The sequence below is a fragment of the Astatotilapia calliptera genome, chromosome 11 (assembly GCF_900246225.1).
Source record: "Astatotilapia calliptera chromosome 11, fAstCal1.2, whole genome shotgun sequence".
NCBI classification, from domain to species: Eukaryota; Metazoa; Chordata; class Actinopteri; order Cichliformes; family Cichlidae; genus Astatotilapia; species Astatotilapia calliptera.
In genome coordinates, this window is record NC_039312.1 from 3,205,205 (window position 1) to 3,218,968 (window position 13,764).

Genomic DNA, 13,764 nt, shown 5'->3' on the forward strand with positions numbered 1-13,764 from the left:
CCTCAGCCTGCTCCCCCAGCATGCAACAGCATAGAGGATCGCACTGGCCACAACAGACTCATAGAAAATCCTCAGCATTTTCTGGCAGATGTTGAAGGACCTCAGTCGCCTCAAAAAATAGAGACGACTCTGGCCCTTCCTGTAAAGTGCTGTGGTGTTTTTAGCCCAGTCCAGTTTATTGTCAATGTGTACTCCAAGGTATTTATAGTCCTCCACAATGTCAACACTGACCCCCTGGATTGAAACAGGGGTCAAGTGTTTCCTGGTCTTCCTGAAGTCCACGATCAGTTCCTTGGTCTTTGCCACGTTGAGCTGCAGATGATTCTGCTCACACCACGTGACAAAGGAGTCGACCACAGCCCGGTACTCTGTCTCATCATCCCTGCTGATGCATCCAACCACCGCAGAGTCATCAGAAAACTTCTGAAGATGGCAGGTCTCTGTGCAGTGGCTGAAGTCTGTGGTGTAGAGGGTGAAGAGGAAGGGGGAGAGGACAGTCCCCTGTGGTGCCCCTGTGTTGCTAATCACCTTGTCAGACACACACTGTGGGAGACGTACATATTGTGGTCTTCCTGTCAGGTAATCAACAATCCAGGACACCAGAGAAGCATCCACCTGCATCGCTGCTAACTTATCACCCAGGAGGGTCGGCCTGATGGTGTTGAAAGCACTGGAAAAGTCAAAAAACATGACCCTCACAGTGCTCGCCGGCTGGTCCAGATGGGTGTAGACACGATTGAGCAGGTAGATGATGGCGTCCTCTGTTCCGAGACGAGGCTGATAAGCGAACTGAAGGGGATCCAGGTGTGGTCTTACTATGGGTCACAGCTGGTCCAGGATCAGCCTTTCCAGGGTCTTCATGATGTGGGAGGTCAGTGCCACGGGCCTGTAATCCTGGGGGCCACTGGGACGAGGCATCTTTGGTACAGGGACGAGGCATGATGTCTTCCACATCACCGGGACCCTCTGCAGACTCAGACTCAGCATAAACAGTTTATGAAAGACTCCACACAGCTGGGGGGCACAGGCCTTGAGGACAAGGGGACTCACTCCGTCTGGTCCAGCAGACTTGCCTGAGTGAAGTCTCCTCATTTGCATCTCAACCTGGTATTGAGTGAAGGTGATGGGTGGGGTGTCAGGAATCTCACAGGAGGCAACATGTGAAGAGAGAGGCTGGCACAGTGGTGTGGCTCTGGATTCCAGGCTGACTGCAGGTGAGGTTGTGGGGGTGGGAGCAGACACTGTGGTGTCGAATCTATTGAAAAACAGATTCAACTCGTCGGCTCTATTCTCACCTCCCTCAGCTCCCCTGCTGTTGGTTGGCCTGAATCCAGTGATGGTCTTCATGCCCCTCCACACCTCTCTCATGCTGTTCTGCTGGAGTTTCCACTCCAGCTTCCTCCTGTAATTGTCCTTAGCCTCTCTGATCTTGTCCTTTAGTAACACCTGGACCTTCCTCACCTCCTCTTTGTTGCCCCCTCTGAAAGCCCTCTTCTTGTTGTTGAGGAGGGCTTTGATGTCCTTAGTCACCCACGGCTTGTTATTTGGGTAACAATGAACAGTCTGAGCTGGAACAATGGAGTCGGTGCAGAAAGTTATGTAGCCTGTGATACACTCAGTAAGCCCATTGATGTCCTCGGCGTGAGGCTCACAGAGTGTTTCCCAGTTGGTCACCTCGAAACAGCCCTGTAGTTCCGCTATTGCCTCCTCTGACCACCTCCTAACAGTCCTGGTGGTCACAGGTTCCCTCCTCACAATTGGCACATAGCGGGGGGTGAGGTGAATCAGGTTATGATCTGACCTACCAAGTGGGGGGAGGGAGGAGGAGCTGTATGCATCCTTGACGTTAGCATACAGTAAGTCTAAAGTTTTCTCTCCCCTGGTGGGACAGTCCACATATTGTTTGAATGTTGGTAGTGTATTGTCCAGTGATACATGGTTGAAGTCACCCGAGATCACAATAAAGGCACTCGGGTGCTGAGTCTGTAGCCGAGCTATGGCAGAGTGGATAGTGTCACATGCAGCTGTGGGGTTAGCAGAGGGGGGAACATAAACAGCCACCAAGATGACGTGAGAGAATTCCCTGGGTAAATAATACGGCCTGAGTCCAACAGCACACAGTTCAGTGTCCGGGCAACAAATCCTTTCTTTGATTGTTATGTTGGCAGGGTTACACCACCGGTTGTTAACTAAAACAGCAAGCCCACCTCCTTTACGCTTACCGCTAGCGATGCTGTCCCTGTCCGCCCGAACAGTGTGGAAGCCTTCCACGGAAGCATTCTCATCGGGAATGACCTGGTGCAGCCATGATTCGGTGAAACACATCAGGCTACACTCTCGGTATTCCCTCTGACTCCGTACCAGTGCTGAGAGCTCGTCGATTTTACTTGCCAACGATCGCACATTTCCCATCACGATAGACGGCAGACACGGTTTAAACCTCCTCCTCGCTTCGAGCCTCCGCTGTCTCACCGTCACCTTTTTTCTTCTCTTCTGTCCTTGACCTCTGCATCCCCGATGTGTTTTCCTCCAAATTTCAGCTGGTACTTCTGCGGGCACTTCTGCGGGCCTGGCCAGTGAGCCGGCCGGCATCAGGGCGATCAGCTGATCTCTGGAGTAAACAGTCCGTGCGTGTAGGAGATGTGCCGTGGTCCCGTTCCATGATAAAAGTAACAGTTCCACGGCCACCAGAAGAACAAAAACTCTCTCAATCCACATGATTGAGTAAGAGATAGAAAACGGAGGAAAATACAAGTCAGAAAAAAAAAAAGAATACGTAAGAAAAAAGAGCTAAACTAAGAGAAAAGCAGGAGCGACTGTAACAGGCTGCACGCTGGTTGGCGCATGCGCACTGAGATTGAAAATGTGACGTCATTCACGGGTAGAACCGCAAAGGATTCTGGGAACTCGTGGCAAGAGGTACTAGCGCACGCAGGCTTTCAATTGAAATCAGTCACACAGCGATAAAAAGAAACACAAAAATGGCAAGAAGCTGTTGTATTATTAACTGCAATAGCCGGTCGCATGACAGCCACGGGAAGCCGACGGGTAAAGAGATCGGTTGTTATCGGATTACGTCGTTGAAGAGAAATTGTTCGAGCCATGTTTCCGAAGTAACAAACAGGCGACGGATGGCCTGGATTGCAGCCATTCAAAGACCAAATATAACGTCCCAGAACACTCCAGCTCACAGGTTAGTCTGCTCCAAGCATTTACACAAAGGTCAGTCTGCTGCTGTAGTTAATACGTCATTTTCATAACATAATTGGTGATATAGGTTACAAGCAAGTCTGGCGCTGAACAGAAATTGTCGCTCCTTTGTTTATTGTGCATAAATAGTGAATTGTCCTGACACAATATTGCGTTTCGCTTCTGTTATTATGGTACATTGACAAAAACATATACTTTTATTCACAGGATAAAACAGTTGTTTTGTATCACTAATTGTCCAGTACGATTACAGCATACAGTATTATTGTCACTGCTACATTTCTGACTGTGATGCTACCAGAAATTATTTCCACTACTAATTAATTACCGTTGAGCTCAAAGGTCCTATTAATAAACGGTTAGCGAATCTGTATTTATGGAGACAATTTGTGAGACTGGTAAACTTATGATACGTACGATGGTCTTTACTTTCTACACGGTGCATTTCAAGGTCCTGTACCCATCCGTCGGTAAACTGTACCTGGGCTTGTTGCAGTGACCTGAAGTTACTAAACTTCATGAGTGTGTGCACTCACTCCAAGAACCGTATGATTATAAATATGCATATAAATATGCTACGATGAGATAGCTGACTTCATCTAACTAGCAAATGTTGTCCAGGCTACGTTGGTGATTCAGTTTTTTTTAATGTATATGATATTTTTGTCATGCGATTTTAAAGCTGGTCCTACAACCGCATCCAAGAATAACATGCAGCTTATCTCAGAACTGTCGGTGAAAATTATTCTAGGAGCTAGGTTTAATTGAGCTGCATTTTAAAGAGGTGCAATTTCACAATTTGTGTATATTTTCTACGTTCACTATTTCGTCATGTGTTGAGAAAAACACAGATTTAAAAATTACATGGTCTAATATTTACATTTAGCATAACTGCAACATTCTTTTTTCGTTTTTTTTTTTAAAGACTCGAAAGGACTTGAAATTCAAAATTTCAGACTTGTGACTTTACTCGGACTTTTACACCAGTGACTTGAGACTCGACTCTGACTTGCCTGACATTACTTGAGACTTGACTTGAGACTTGAGGATAAAGACTTGAGACTTACTTGAGACTTGCAAAACAATGACTTGGTCCCACCTCTGGTGGGAACCGGTTCTCAACAAGAACCGGTTTTCGATACCCATCCCTAACTAGCACGGTATCTAATTTTGCACCTTTATCAAATCAAATCAAATCAAATCAAATCAAATCAAATCAAATCAAATCGAATCAAATCAAATCACTTTTATTGTCACATCACATGTGCAGGTACATTGGTACAGCACATGTGAGTGAAATTCTTGTGTGCGAGCTTCACAAGCAACAGAGTTGTGCAAAATACAATAATGTAAACAAGCAAAATACAAGAATGGCTACATCTGAAACTAATAAATATATGTACAATATATAATAGTATATGCATTTCTGGATGTGTATACTAAATATTTTTCTACGTGTGTGTGTGTGTGTGTGTGTGTGTGTGTGTGTGTGTGTGTGTGTGTGTACACATATTTTACAAATTAAATAGAGTCAACAATAAATAAAATATATAAAAATATACAGAGTTGAATATGTGCAAAACAGTGGCATTACTGTACAGTATGGAGTGCATAATGTTAAAGTTCCAGTAGTGAAGCTGAGGTGTCTATGAAGTGTTCAGCAGTCTGATGGCCTGGTGGAAGAAGCTGTCTCTCAGTCTGCTGGTACGGGACCGGATGCTGCAGAACCTCCTTCCTGATGGAAGCAGTCTGAACAGTTTATGGCTGGGGTGACTGGAGTCCTTGATGATCCTCCCCGCTTTCCTCAGGCAGCGCTTCCTGTAGATGTCTTGGAGGGAGGGAAGCTCACCTCCAATTATCCGTTCAGAGCACCGCACTACTCGCTGGAGAGCTTTGCGGTTGTAAGCGGTGCTGTTGCCATACCAGGTGGTGATGCATCCAGTGAGGATGCTCTCAATGGCACAGTGATAGAAGGTCCTGAGGATGCGGGGGCTCATGCCGAATCTTTTCAGTCTCCTGAGAAAGAAGAGGCGCTGCTGCGCCTTCTTCACTGTTTTGTTTGTGTGCACTGACCACGTAAGATCTTCAGCCAGATGTACACCAAGGAAGCGGAAGCTGCTCACTCTCTCCACAGCAGCGCCGTTGATGGTGATGGGGGTGTGTACTTCTCTGCACCTCCGGAAGTCCACTATCAACTCCTTTGTCTTTGCGACGTTGAGGGTGAGATGGTTGTCTTGACACCAGTGGGTCAGGGCGCTGACCTCCTCCCTGTAAGCCGTCTCATCACTGTTGGTGATAAGACCCACCACTGTAGTGTCGTCCGCAAACTTCACAATGATGTTGGAGTTGTTAGTGGCTGTGCAGTCGTAGGTGTAGAGTGAGTACAGGAGAGGGCTCAGTACACACCCCTGTGGAGCACCAGTGTTCAGTGTGATGGGGGATGAGGTGATGCTGCCCAGTCTGACCACTTGGCGTCTGTCAGACAGGAAGCTAAGGATCCAGCTGCAGAGGGAGCTGCTCAGTCCTAGATCCTGCAGTTTCCTGTCCAGCTTCGAGGGAACGATGGTATTGAATGCTGAGCTGTAATCTACAAACAGCATCCTCACATACGTGTCTCTCTTCTCCAGGTGTGACAGGGCAGTGTGTAGTGTCAGGGCTATGGCATCATCAGTGGACCTGTTGTGGCGGTATGCAAACTGTAGAGGGTCCAGTGAGTCGGGTAGTGCAGAGCAGATGAAGTCCCTGACCAGCTTCTCGAAGCATTTGCTTACGATGGGGGTCAGGGCTACAGGTCGCCAGTCGTTCAATGAGGAGATGGTGGAGGATTTGGGTACAGGGACGATGGTGGCCATTTTGAAGCAGGCTGGGACTACAGACAGAGAGAGGGAAAGGTTGAAGATGTGCGTGAACACTCCAGCCAGCTGAGCCGCGCATGACCTGAGGACGCGGCCGGGAATCCCGTCCGGACCTGTAGCTTTGCGTACGTTCACCTTCCTGAAGCACCTCCGCACATCCTCCTCAGACACAGTGTGCGCACTGACGTCATCCGCGGTGCGCACACTGTCCGGTCTCATGGTGTTCGCTGTGTCGAATCTAGCGTAGAATACGTTTAGATCCTCACACAGAGAGGCCGTGGTCTGCGGTGTGTTGGTTTTCCCTCTAAAGTCTGTGATCGTGTTTAGTCCCTGCCACATACTCCGAGGGTTGTCAAACTGTTGCTCCACCCTGTCCCTGTACTCACGTTTGGCTGCTTTGTTCGTCTTCCGGAGTTGGTAATGTGCGTGTTTGTAGTCCGATGTGTTCGCGGAGGCAAAGGCGGTGTTCCGTGCCGCCAGTGCCGCGCGAACATCTCCGTTAATCCAGGGTTTTTGATTTGGGAAGGATTTAACTGTTCTGGATGGGACGACATCTTCCACGCATTTCCTGATAAATCCACAGACTGAGTCCGTGTATTCATCAATGTCCCTAGCAGCCACATGAAACATTTCCCAGTCCGCGTGATCAAAACAGTCCCGCAGCGTAGACTCCGATTGGTCCGTCCAACAGTGCACCGCCCTCCGGGTTGGAGCTTCCTGTTTCAGCTTCTGCCTGTAGGCGGGCAGGAGCAGGATGGAGCGGTGATCTGATTGGCCGAATGGGGCGCGGGGGAGGGCTTTGTACGCATCCCGGAAAGAGGTGTAGCAGTGGTCGAGTAGCCGGTCTCCACGAGTGTTAAAATGGATGTGTTGGTGGAGTTTGGGTGAGACTTTCTTCAGGTTTCCCTTATTAAAGTCTCCGGCTGTGATAAACGCTGCCTCTGGGTGTGCGGTTTCCTCGCTGCTGATCGCGCTGTACAGTTCCCTGAGTGCTCGTCAGTGTCGGCTTGTGGGGGAATGTAAACAGCCGTAATAATCACTGCTGTAAATTCCCTCGGTAGCCAGAATGGCCGGCACTTAATCATCAGGTACTCCAGGTCCGGTGAGCAGAAGGATTTGACCGGGTGCACGTTCACATAATCACACCAGCTGTTGTTGATCATGAAACACACACCACCGCCTCTGCTTTTCCCAGTAAGATCCTGTGACCTGTCCGCGCGGTGCACGGAGAACCCCGGCAGTTGTATTGCGGAGTCCGGTACCTTGTCCGATAGCCAGGTTTCTGTGAGGCAGATCACGCAGCAGTCCTGCATCTCTCGCTGGAATGAGATCCGTGCCCGAAGCTTGCACAGCTTGTTCTCCAGAGACTGCACATTAGCCAGTAATAAACTGGGTAACGGTGGTCTGTTAGTGCGCCGTCTCAGTCGAACCAGAACGCCAGATCTTCTCCCTCTGCGTTGGCGTTTGCGGCCTCCAGGGCCAGAGAACAAAGGCGTCTCAGGTGAGATGAATGGGGGGTCTGCAAACGGAGCGTCCGTGTTGCAAAACTTGAACTCCGGAAAGTGATGAGAAAGACCGTCTTTTATGTCCAGTAAGGTTTGTCGGTCGTACACAAGGAGACAAGTGCTGCTCGTGAAAAAATAAAGGAAAAGTAAAATTAAACACAGAAAAAAGCCGTTGCTTGGGGGAGCTCGCGACGAGGCTGCCATACTCGGCGCCATCTTGTTCTGATTTTTTTTTTATCACAATCATGCATCGCCTTTTGGCTACTCTACTAGCATTAAAGTTTAACTTTTCTATTGTTGTTTCCTTTTTCTCTGCTCCTTTTGCCTGATGCTGAGCAGTCCAAGTCTCACTGAGTGACTGTGACATTCAAAAGTCCCCATTTATGGTGCTTTTGCTGCTAATTAGTGGGAAATTCCATAACATCGGTTATGGGAGCCATTTGCAGCTATTTTTATTAACCTGTGCGACATATTAATTATATATAATAATGCAAATTTTACTGTACACATTACCCAGGTGATCTGGACTTTTACTGTTATTGATCTGTCAGCTATGATGGAGGCACAGTTTAGGATTCTGGTGCAGTCCAGCTCCACACTGGTAACACCATGTCTAGACTGTAGAAGCTTCAGCTTTAGTCATGTTCACTCTTTTTTCATACTGAGCAGTAGCAGCTGTCACTCAGCTAGCAAGGCATGTCTCGCTTCATCCTTGTGTGATTACCTATTCTGTTGTGTTGTTCAGTAAAGGTTCACGCTGAACAGACAGTTCAGTCTTAATGAGCTGGAGGGCCACTGTTCAGCATCTGTAAGAGACAGGTAAAATCATAGCAAAGAGCTGCAGGAGGAATAAAGACAAAGATGCTGTGACCTGTCTTTATTTGCCCTCTTCACTTCTCTCTCGACTGTTTTGTTTCAGAAATAGCTGACTCTGGCACTATAGAGATGCATGTGTTTCTGCTCAGGGTCACTCTTAAATAAATGTTCTCTTAAATGTGGTCACCACGTCAATGAGTGGTGCAAGCACTGCATGCTGTCTATTCAATTGTGCAGAAAAAGACTTGATTTGCACCAACCCAGTTTTTTGCACAGAGTGAACAACTGAGGGGAGTAGAAACAGGGATAAAGAAGACAATTACATCAAAGCAGCAACAAAAGTCAACATTATAAAGATGAAACACTTTAGAAGAATAACGAAGAAAGACTCCACAAATGTGATTTGCAGAATTTTCACGTCCAGTGTTCATCCTGTCTCTTCCTGGGATAGGATGTAGTGGCTATTGCATGTAAAGGAACTGCAGTTTTCCCCACACAGTTGTCTACATTTATCAGCCATGTTATATTGGCTACATTTTTTTAAGGGTCTTGCCTGGTGTGATAGACCCCAGCCTCTATGGATCTTGTGCTCAGAGCTTGTTTCTGTGCTGCCATGATTAGTGCCTCTGTGCTGTCTTTCAGTCCAGCTTTGTCCAGCCACTGGTAGGATTTCTGGATATCAGCCACCTCCTCTATCTGCCGGTGGTACATACCGTGCAGGGGCCTGTCCTTCCATGATGGTTCCTCGTCTCCCTCCTCTTTCTTGGGTTTCTGCTGCCTGAGGTATTCACTGAGCACTCGGTCAGTTGGGGCCATCTTCCCAATGTATTCTTGGATGTTCGTTGTCTCATCCTGGACTGTGGTGCTGACACTCACCAGTCCCCGGCCCCCTCAGGGTGCTGGACTGGGGGTGAAACCCTCCATGCATGGTCAGGAGCTTTCTTGTCTTGATGTCAGTGGCTTCTAATGTTTTTGGGTATACTGAGACAGCAATTTTCCATTTTTAATGTAACTGGAAGCCATTTTTAAGATCAATATCTAGTTCTTATAGTATTACAATGATTACACATTCGGACTGAAATTAAAAATGATTTAGTCAATATTTACCAGCGACCTGTCTAGGCTGTACCCTGCCTCTTGTCCTATGGTAGCCGGAATGCCTGCGTTCCTGGGTGTTAGTCTGCTCTTCTGTTCTCTGTATCACTCTCTCTTTCCCACACTATCAGTCTCGATGCTGTTATGGTTGGCATCCTGTGCAATAGTGTTATATGTGCAGTAAGGCTTTATTTATTATACTGAAGGATTGTGTTCTAACTCATACTTATATTATTCTTTTGTAATTTTATTTAAACTTTTCTTCCTTGACACCGCAGGGACTGCACCTAATTTCATTGTACTTGTTACATAACAATAAATAGATTTTGATTCTGTTATCATTATTCTAGTCCAGTCATCTTCTTGCCAATCAGCATCCACTTTGCGTAGTTAAAGTCTCTGTGCTCTCTGTCATTCTCCTTTTCAGAATCCGGTTAGTGGAAACCACCTCCTTCCCATCTCCATCTCACAGACACCTCAGTTGGAGCCATCCAAGCCTCACCTCTGCACCAGCACCAGCATCTACAATCCTGGCGTTCCTGTATTAAAATCCTATCGCTGCTGGGATTCTGTTCTGCCATGATGGGTCATCGATGTCTAATTGTCTAATTATAAAATACATTTATTTCTCTATCTCAATAAATTATGTTCAAATTCTTCCAAGTGATCTCTCCTTAATGAAATAACATGTGCTAAAAAAAAATCCAACGATAACAGCAAGTATGTTTATGTGAGCTTCCACATGCAATCAGAACAGCTTCAGTGCTGGGACTCTACTGGAGAACAGGATCTTCCCTCATTTGGCGGTTTGATGATTGTGGTGGAGAGCTTGTCTAAAATATTGGTTCAGTATCTCATAGAGGTGGTCAGTTGGTTTGAAAGGTTGAGTTGTGATGCCCGTGAAGACCGTGGATTATGATAAGCATAGTTTCCATCCTGATCAAACCATTCTGTGAGCCCTACCACCCATGCATGGATTATCATGGGCATAAACACAAACATACTTACTCATGCAAAGAATATGTTTTGCATTTGTAAGCACATAGAGTTTGGTTGCACAGTAACAAACGTCAGCTTTGAACCACACTACGTGTATTGTTGTTATTGTTTTAGTCATATTAAATTCAAGATATTCTATAATGCAGGAGAATACCCCAATCTGCCATTTAAGTTGTCTACCGAGTCCTTTACAAATCTGGGTGTAGAAGTCACCAAATCCTATTACTGTCTGTTTAAAAGTAATCTCACTCCTCTGTTGGAACAGTGCAAACAAGATGTTAAAAGATGGTCTATTTTACCATTATCTCTCATTGGGAGAGCCAATTCTGTAAAGATAAATATTGTGCCAAAATTTCTATATTTATTTCAGGCGTTACTTGTTTACATACCACAGACTTTTTTCATGTCATTTAACCGAATGGTGTCTTCATTTATATGGAATAATAAACCGCCTCGTATAAGAAAAGAATTTAGAAAGACCTAAAAATATAGGTGGGCTCTCACTGCCAAACCTGCGCACATATTATTGGGCGGCGAATCTCAATACCATCTCTCTATAAGATAAGATAAGATAAGATAAGATAACCTTTATTAGTCCCACACGTGGGAAATTTCTTTTGTCACAGCAGGAAGTGGACAGTGCAAAAGTTATGACGCAAAAATTAGAATACAATAAGAATAAATACAGTACACAACTGTACAGAATAGAATAAAATAAAATACTATATACAGTAGAATAAAATAAAATAAATATACAATAAGATAAAAATAGAATACAAATACAAATACTATATACAACTGAGTAAAAATACAACGATGACAGAAAGGATTATTGCACTTAGTATTATTGCATATGTATGGATGTGTGTGCTTGATCAGTTAAAGTCTTTATTATGGAGTCTGACAGCAGTGGGGAGGAAAGACCTGCGAAATCTCTCCGTCCCACACCGTGGGTGCCGCAGTCTCCCACTGAAGGAGCTGCTCAGTGCTGTCACAGTCTGCTGCATGGGGTGGGAGATGTTGTCCATCAGGGATGACAGCTTAGCCGCCGTTCTCCTGTCACTCACTTTATGGCTAAAGGACTGGAATGATCAGATGCCTGCGTGGCTACAGACTGAAAGGGTCACAAGCAGGCCGCATTCACTCCCAGCATTACTCTGCGCACCCCTACCACCTCTAGTTAATAATGTTAAAGATAACATAATTGTTACTCAATCGCTACGCATTGTAAATCAGTTTAAAAAACATCTGGGTATTCAGAGTATTTCTATTCACTCTCCAATAATACATAACTATCTTTTTCAACCATCCTTAGTGGACAATGGCTTCAAAATTTGGTAGACAGGGGCATTCACAGTATTGAGGATTTGTATATTAATGATATGTTTGCTAGCTTTGAACATCTATCTAGAAAATTTGGTCTGACTAATAACCATTTCTTGCGATACTTGCAAATCAGAGATTTTACACGTAAAAAGGTTGCTAATTTTCCTACTCTCCCCCCTCCTTCCTGTTTGGATTCTATACTAAGGGTCAATGAGATGAAAAAAGGCAGAATATCGTTTATTTACTCACATATCATGGACAGTTGTAACCTGTCTATTTCATACATTCGAGAACAGTGGGAGAATGATGAATGATTTGGGTGCCCAGCTGTCTGACGAAGAGTGGGGTATGGCTCTTACCAGGGTCCATTCATCTTCTGTATGTTCAAGACACTCCCTGATACAATAGTGTTACACAGGTTACATTTTTCAAAAGCTAAACTAGCAAAAATATTTCCGAACATAGACCCATCATGTGATAGATGCAAACAGACTCCAGCTACTTCCCTTCATATGTTTTGGTCCTGTCCGAAAATTGCTCCTTTCTGGTCATCATTTTTTGAAGTCATCTCTAAAGCCTATGCCTATAACATCTCGCCTTGCCCCGTGGTGGCAATTTCTGGTTGTTTCTCTGGTATCGCGACTTCTGTTCCCTCTGCCCATTTACAGAGGGTCATTGCCTTTTTGTCATTATTAGCGAGACACCTGATTTTATTTAAATGGAAGTCTACTACTGCTCCATCGGACCACCACTGGATAAGGGATGTTATGCAAAATGTCACACTGGAAAAAATCAGATGTACTCTCAACGGATCCATCAGCAAATTCCACACAACATGGGACCCTCTGTTAACATACGTCAACAATCTACCAGGCCTGGAACTGGAATCTTGAATGTTTTTGTTTGCCCTAGAACAGTCCTGTAAAAACAATTGAGAGGTGCACCGCCCTTTTTTTTCTTTTTTCTTTTTTTTGCTGTTGTTGTTGATTTTTTGTTTGTTTGTTTCCCTTTTCCTGTCTTGGTATTATCTGTTTTTATGATCTGTGGGGATTGTTGTTTGTAAAATAATAATAATGCTATGTATGATAATTGGAAAACTACAAATAAAGTGTTAAAAAAATTCAAGATATTCTGTACATGGCATAAAGAAAAAAAATAACATCTCAAGGAGTCAACAGCGTGCTATAACAAACCTGGAGTGTCCTAACTAAAGCACTGTAATGAGAAAACTGAGCTGTGTGGATTCATTGCTACCACTGCTACCCAAGTCAGTGCTGCAGTTCTGTTGTAGTGATGTGTCGGTAGCAAACGAAATGGCTCTTAGAGCCGGATCTTTGACATGAACGACGTGAGCCGGCTCCTTATCGCGAGCCGTGAGGTTTTTTTTTTCTTTCTCTCACCCTCTCTCTCTCGCACTTTTTCCCGCTTCACTCTGCGTGCGAGGCTTGTGCTTTGCGCTGGGCAGAGGGGGGAGGGGCGGTAGTTACACTCAGTAGCACAGGAACAGAGCGGGAGGGAGAGAGAGAGAGAGAGAGCCAGGGACAACAACGTCACATTAGAAAGGTATAGTAATCATCCACAACTATTTTCAGTTGCGGATGATAAAGGATTCAGAAAGTTTATACATGCAGGTCCATATGACAGAGAATGTGCATCTTCTTTTTGTTTTCATATTTTAATTTATATTTAATTGTGTTGTGGTTTGCAGTGTTTTGTGTGGTTTCACTTTAAATTTGTGAAAGGAAAAAGCTGAAAATTTAAATAGTTAAAAGTTGAAATGTGAATAGTTGGTTTTTGTATTATATGATTTATTTATTACATTTTATGTGGAGTGAATAAATAAAAGTATATTTACGGTGGCCCCTAGAGACAAAGCACATACAAACTTCAAATCACGTACGAACTCTGAAGCATGTACAAACTCCAAAACACGTAAAAACACGTACAAACTCCAAAAC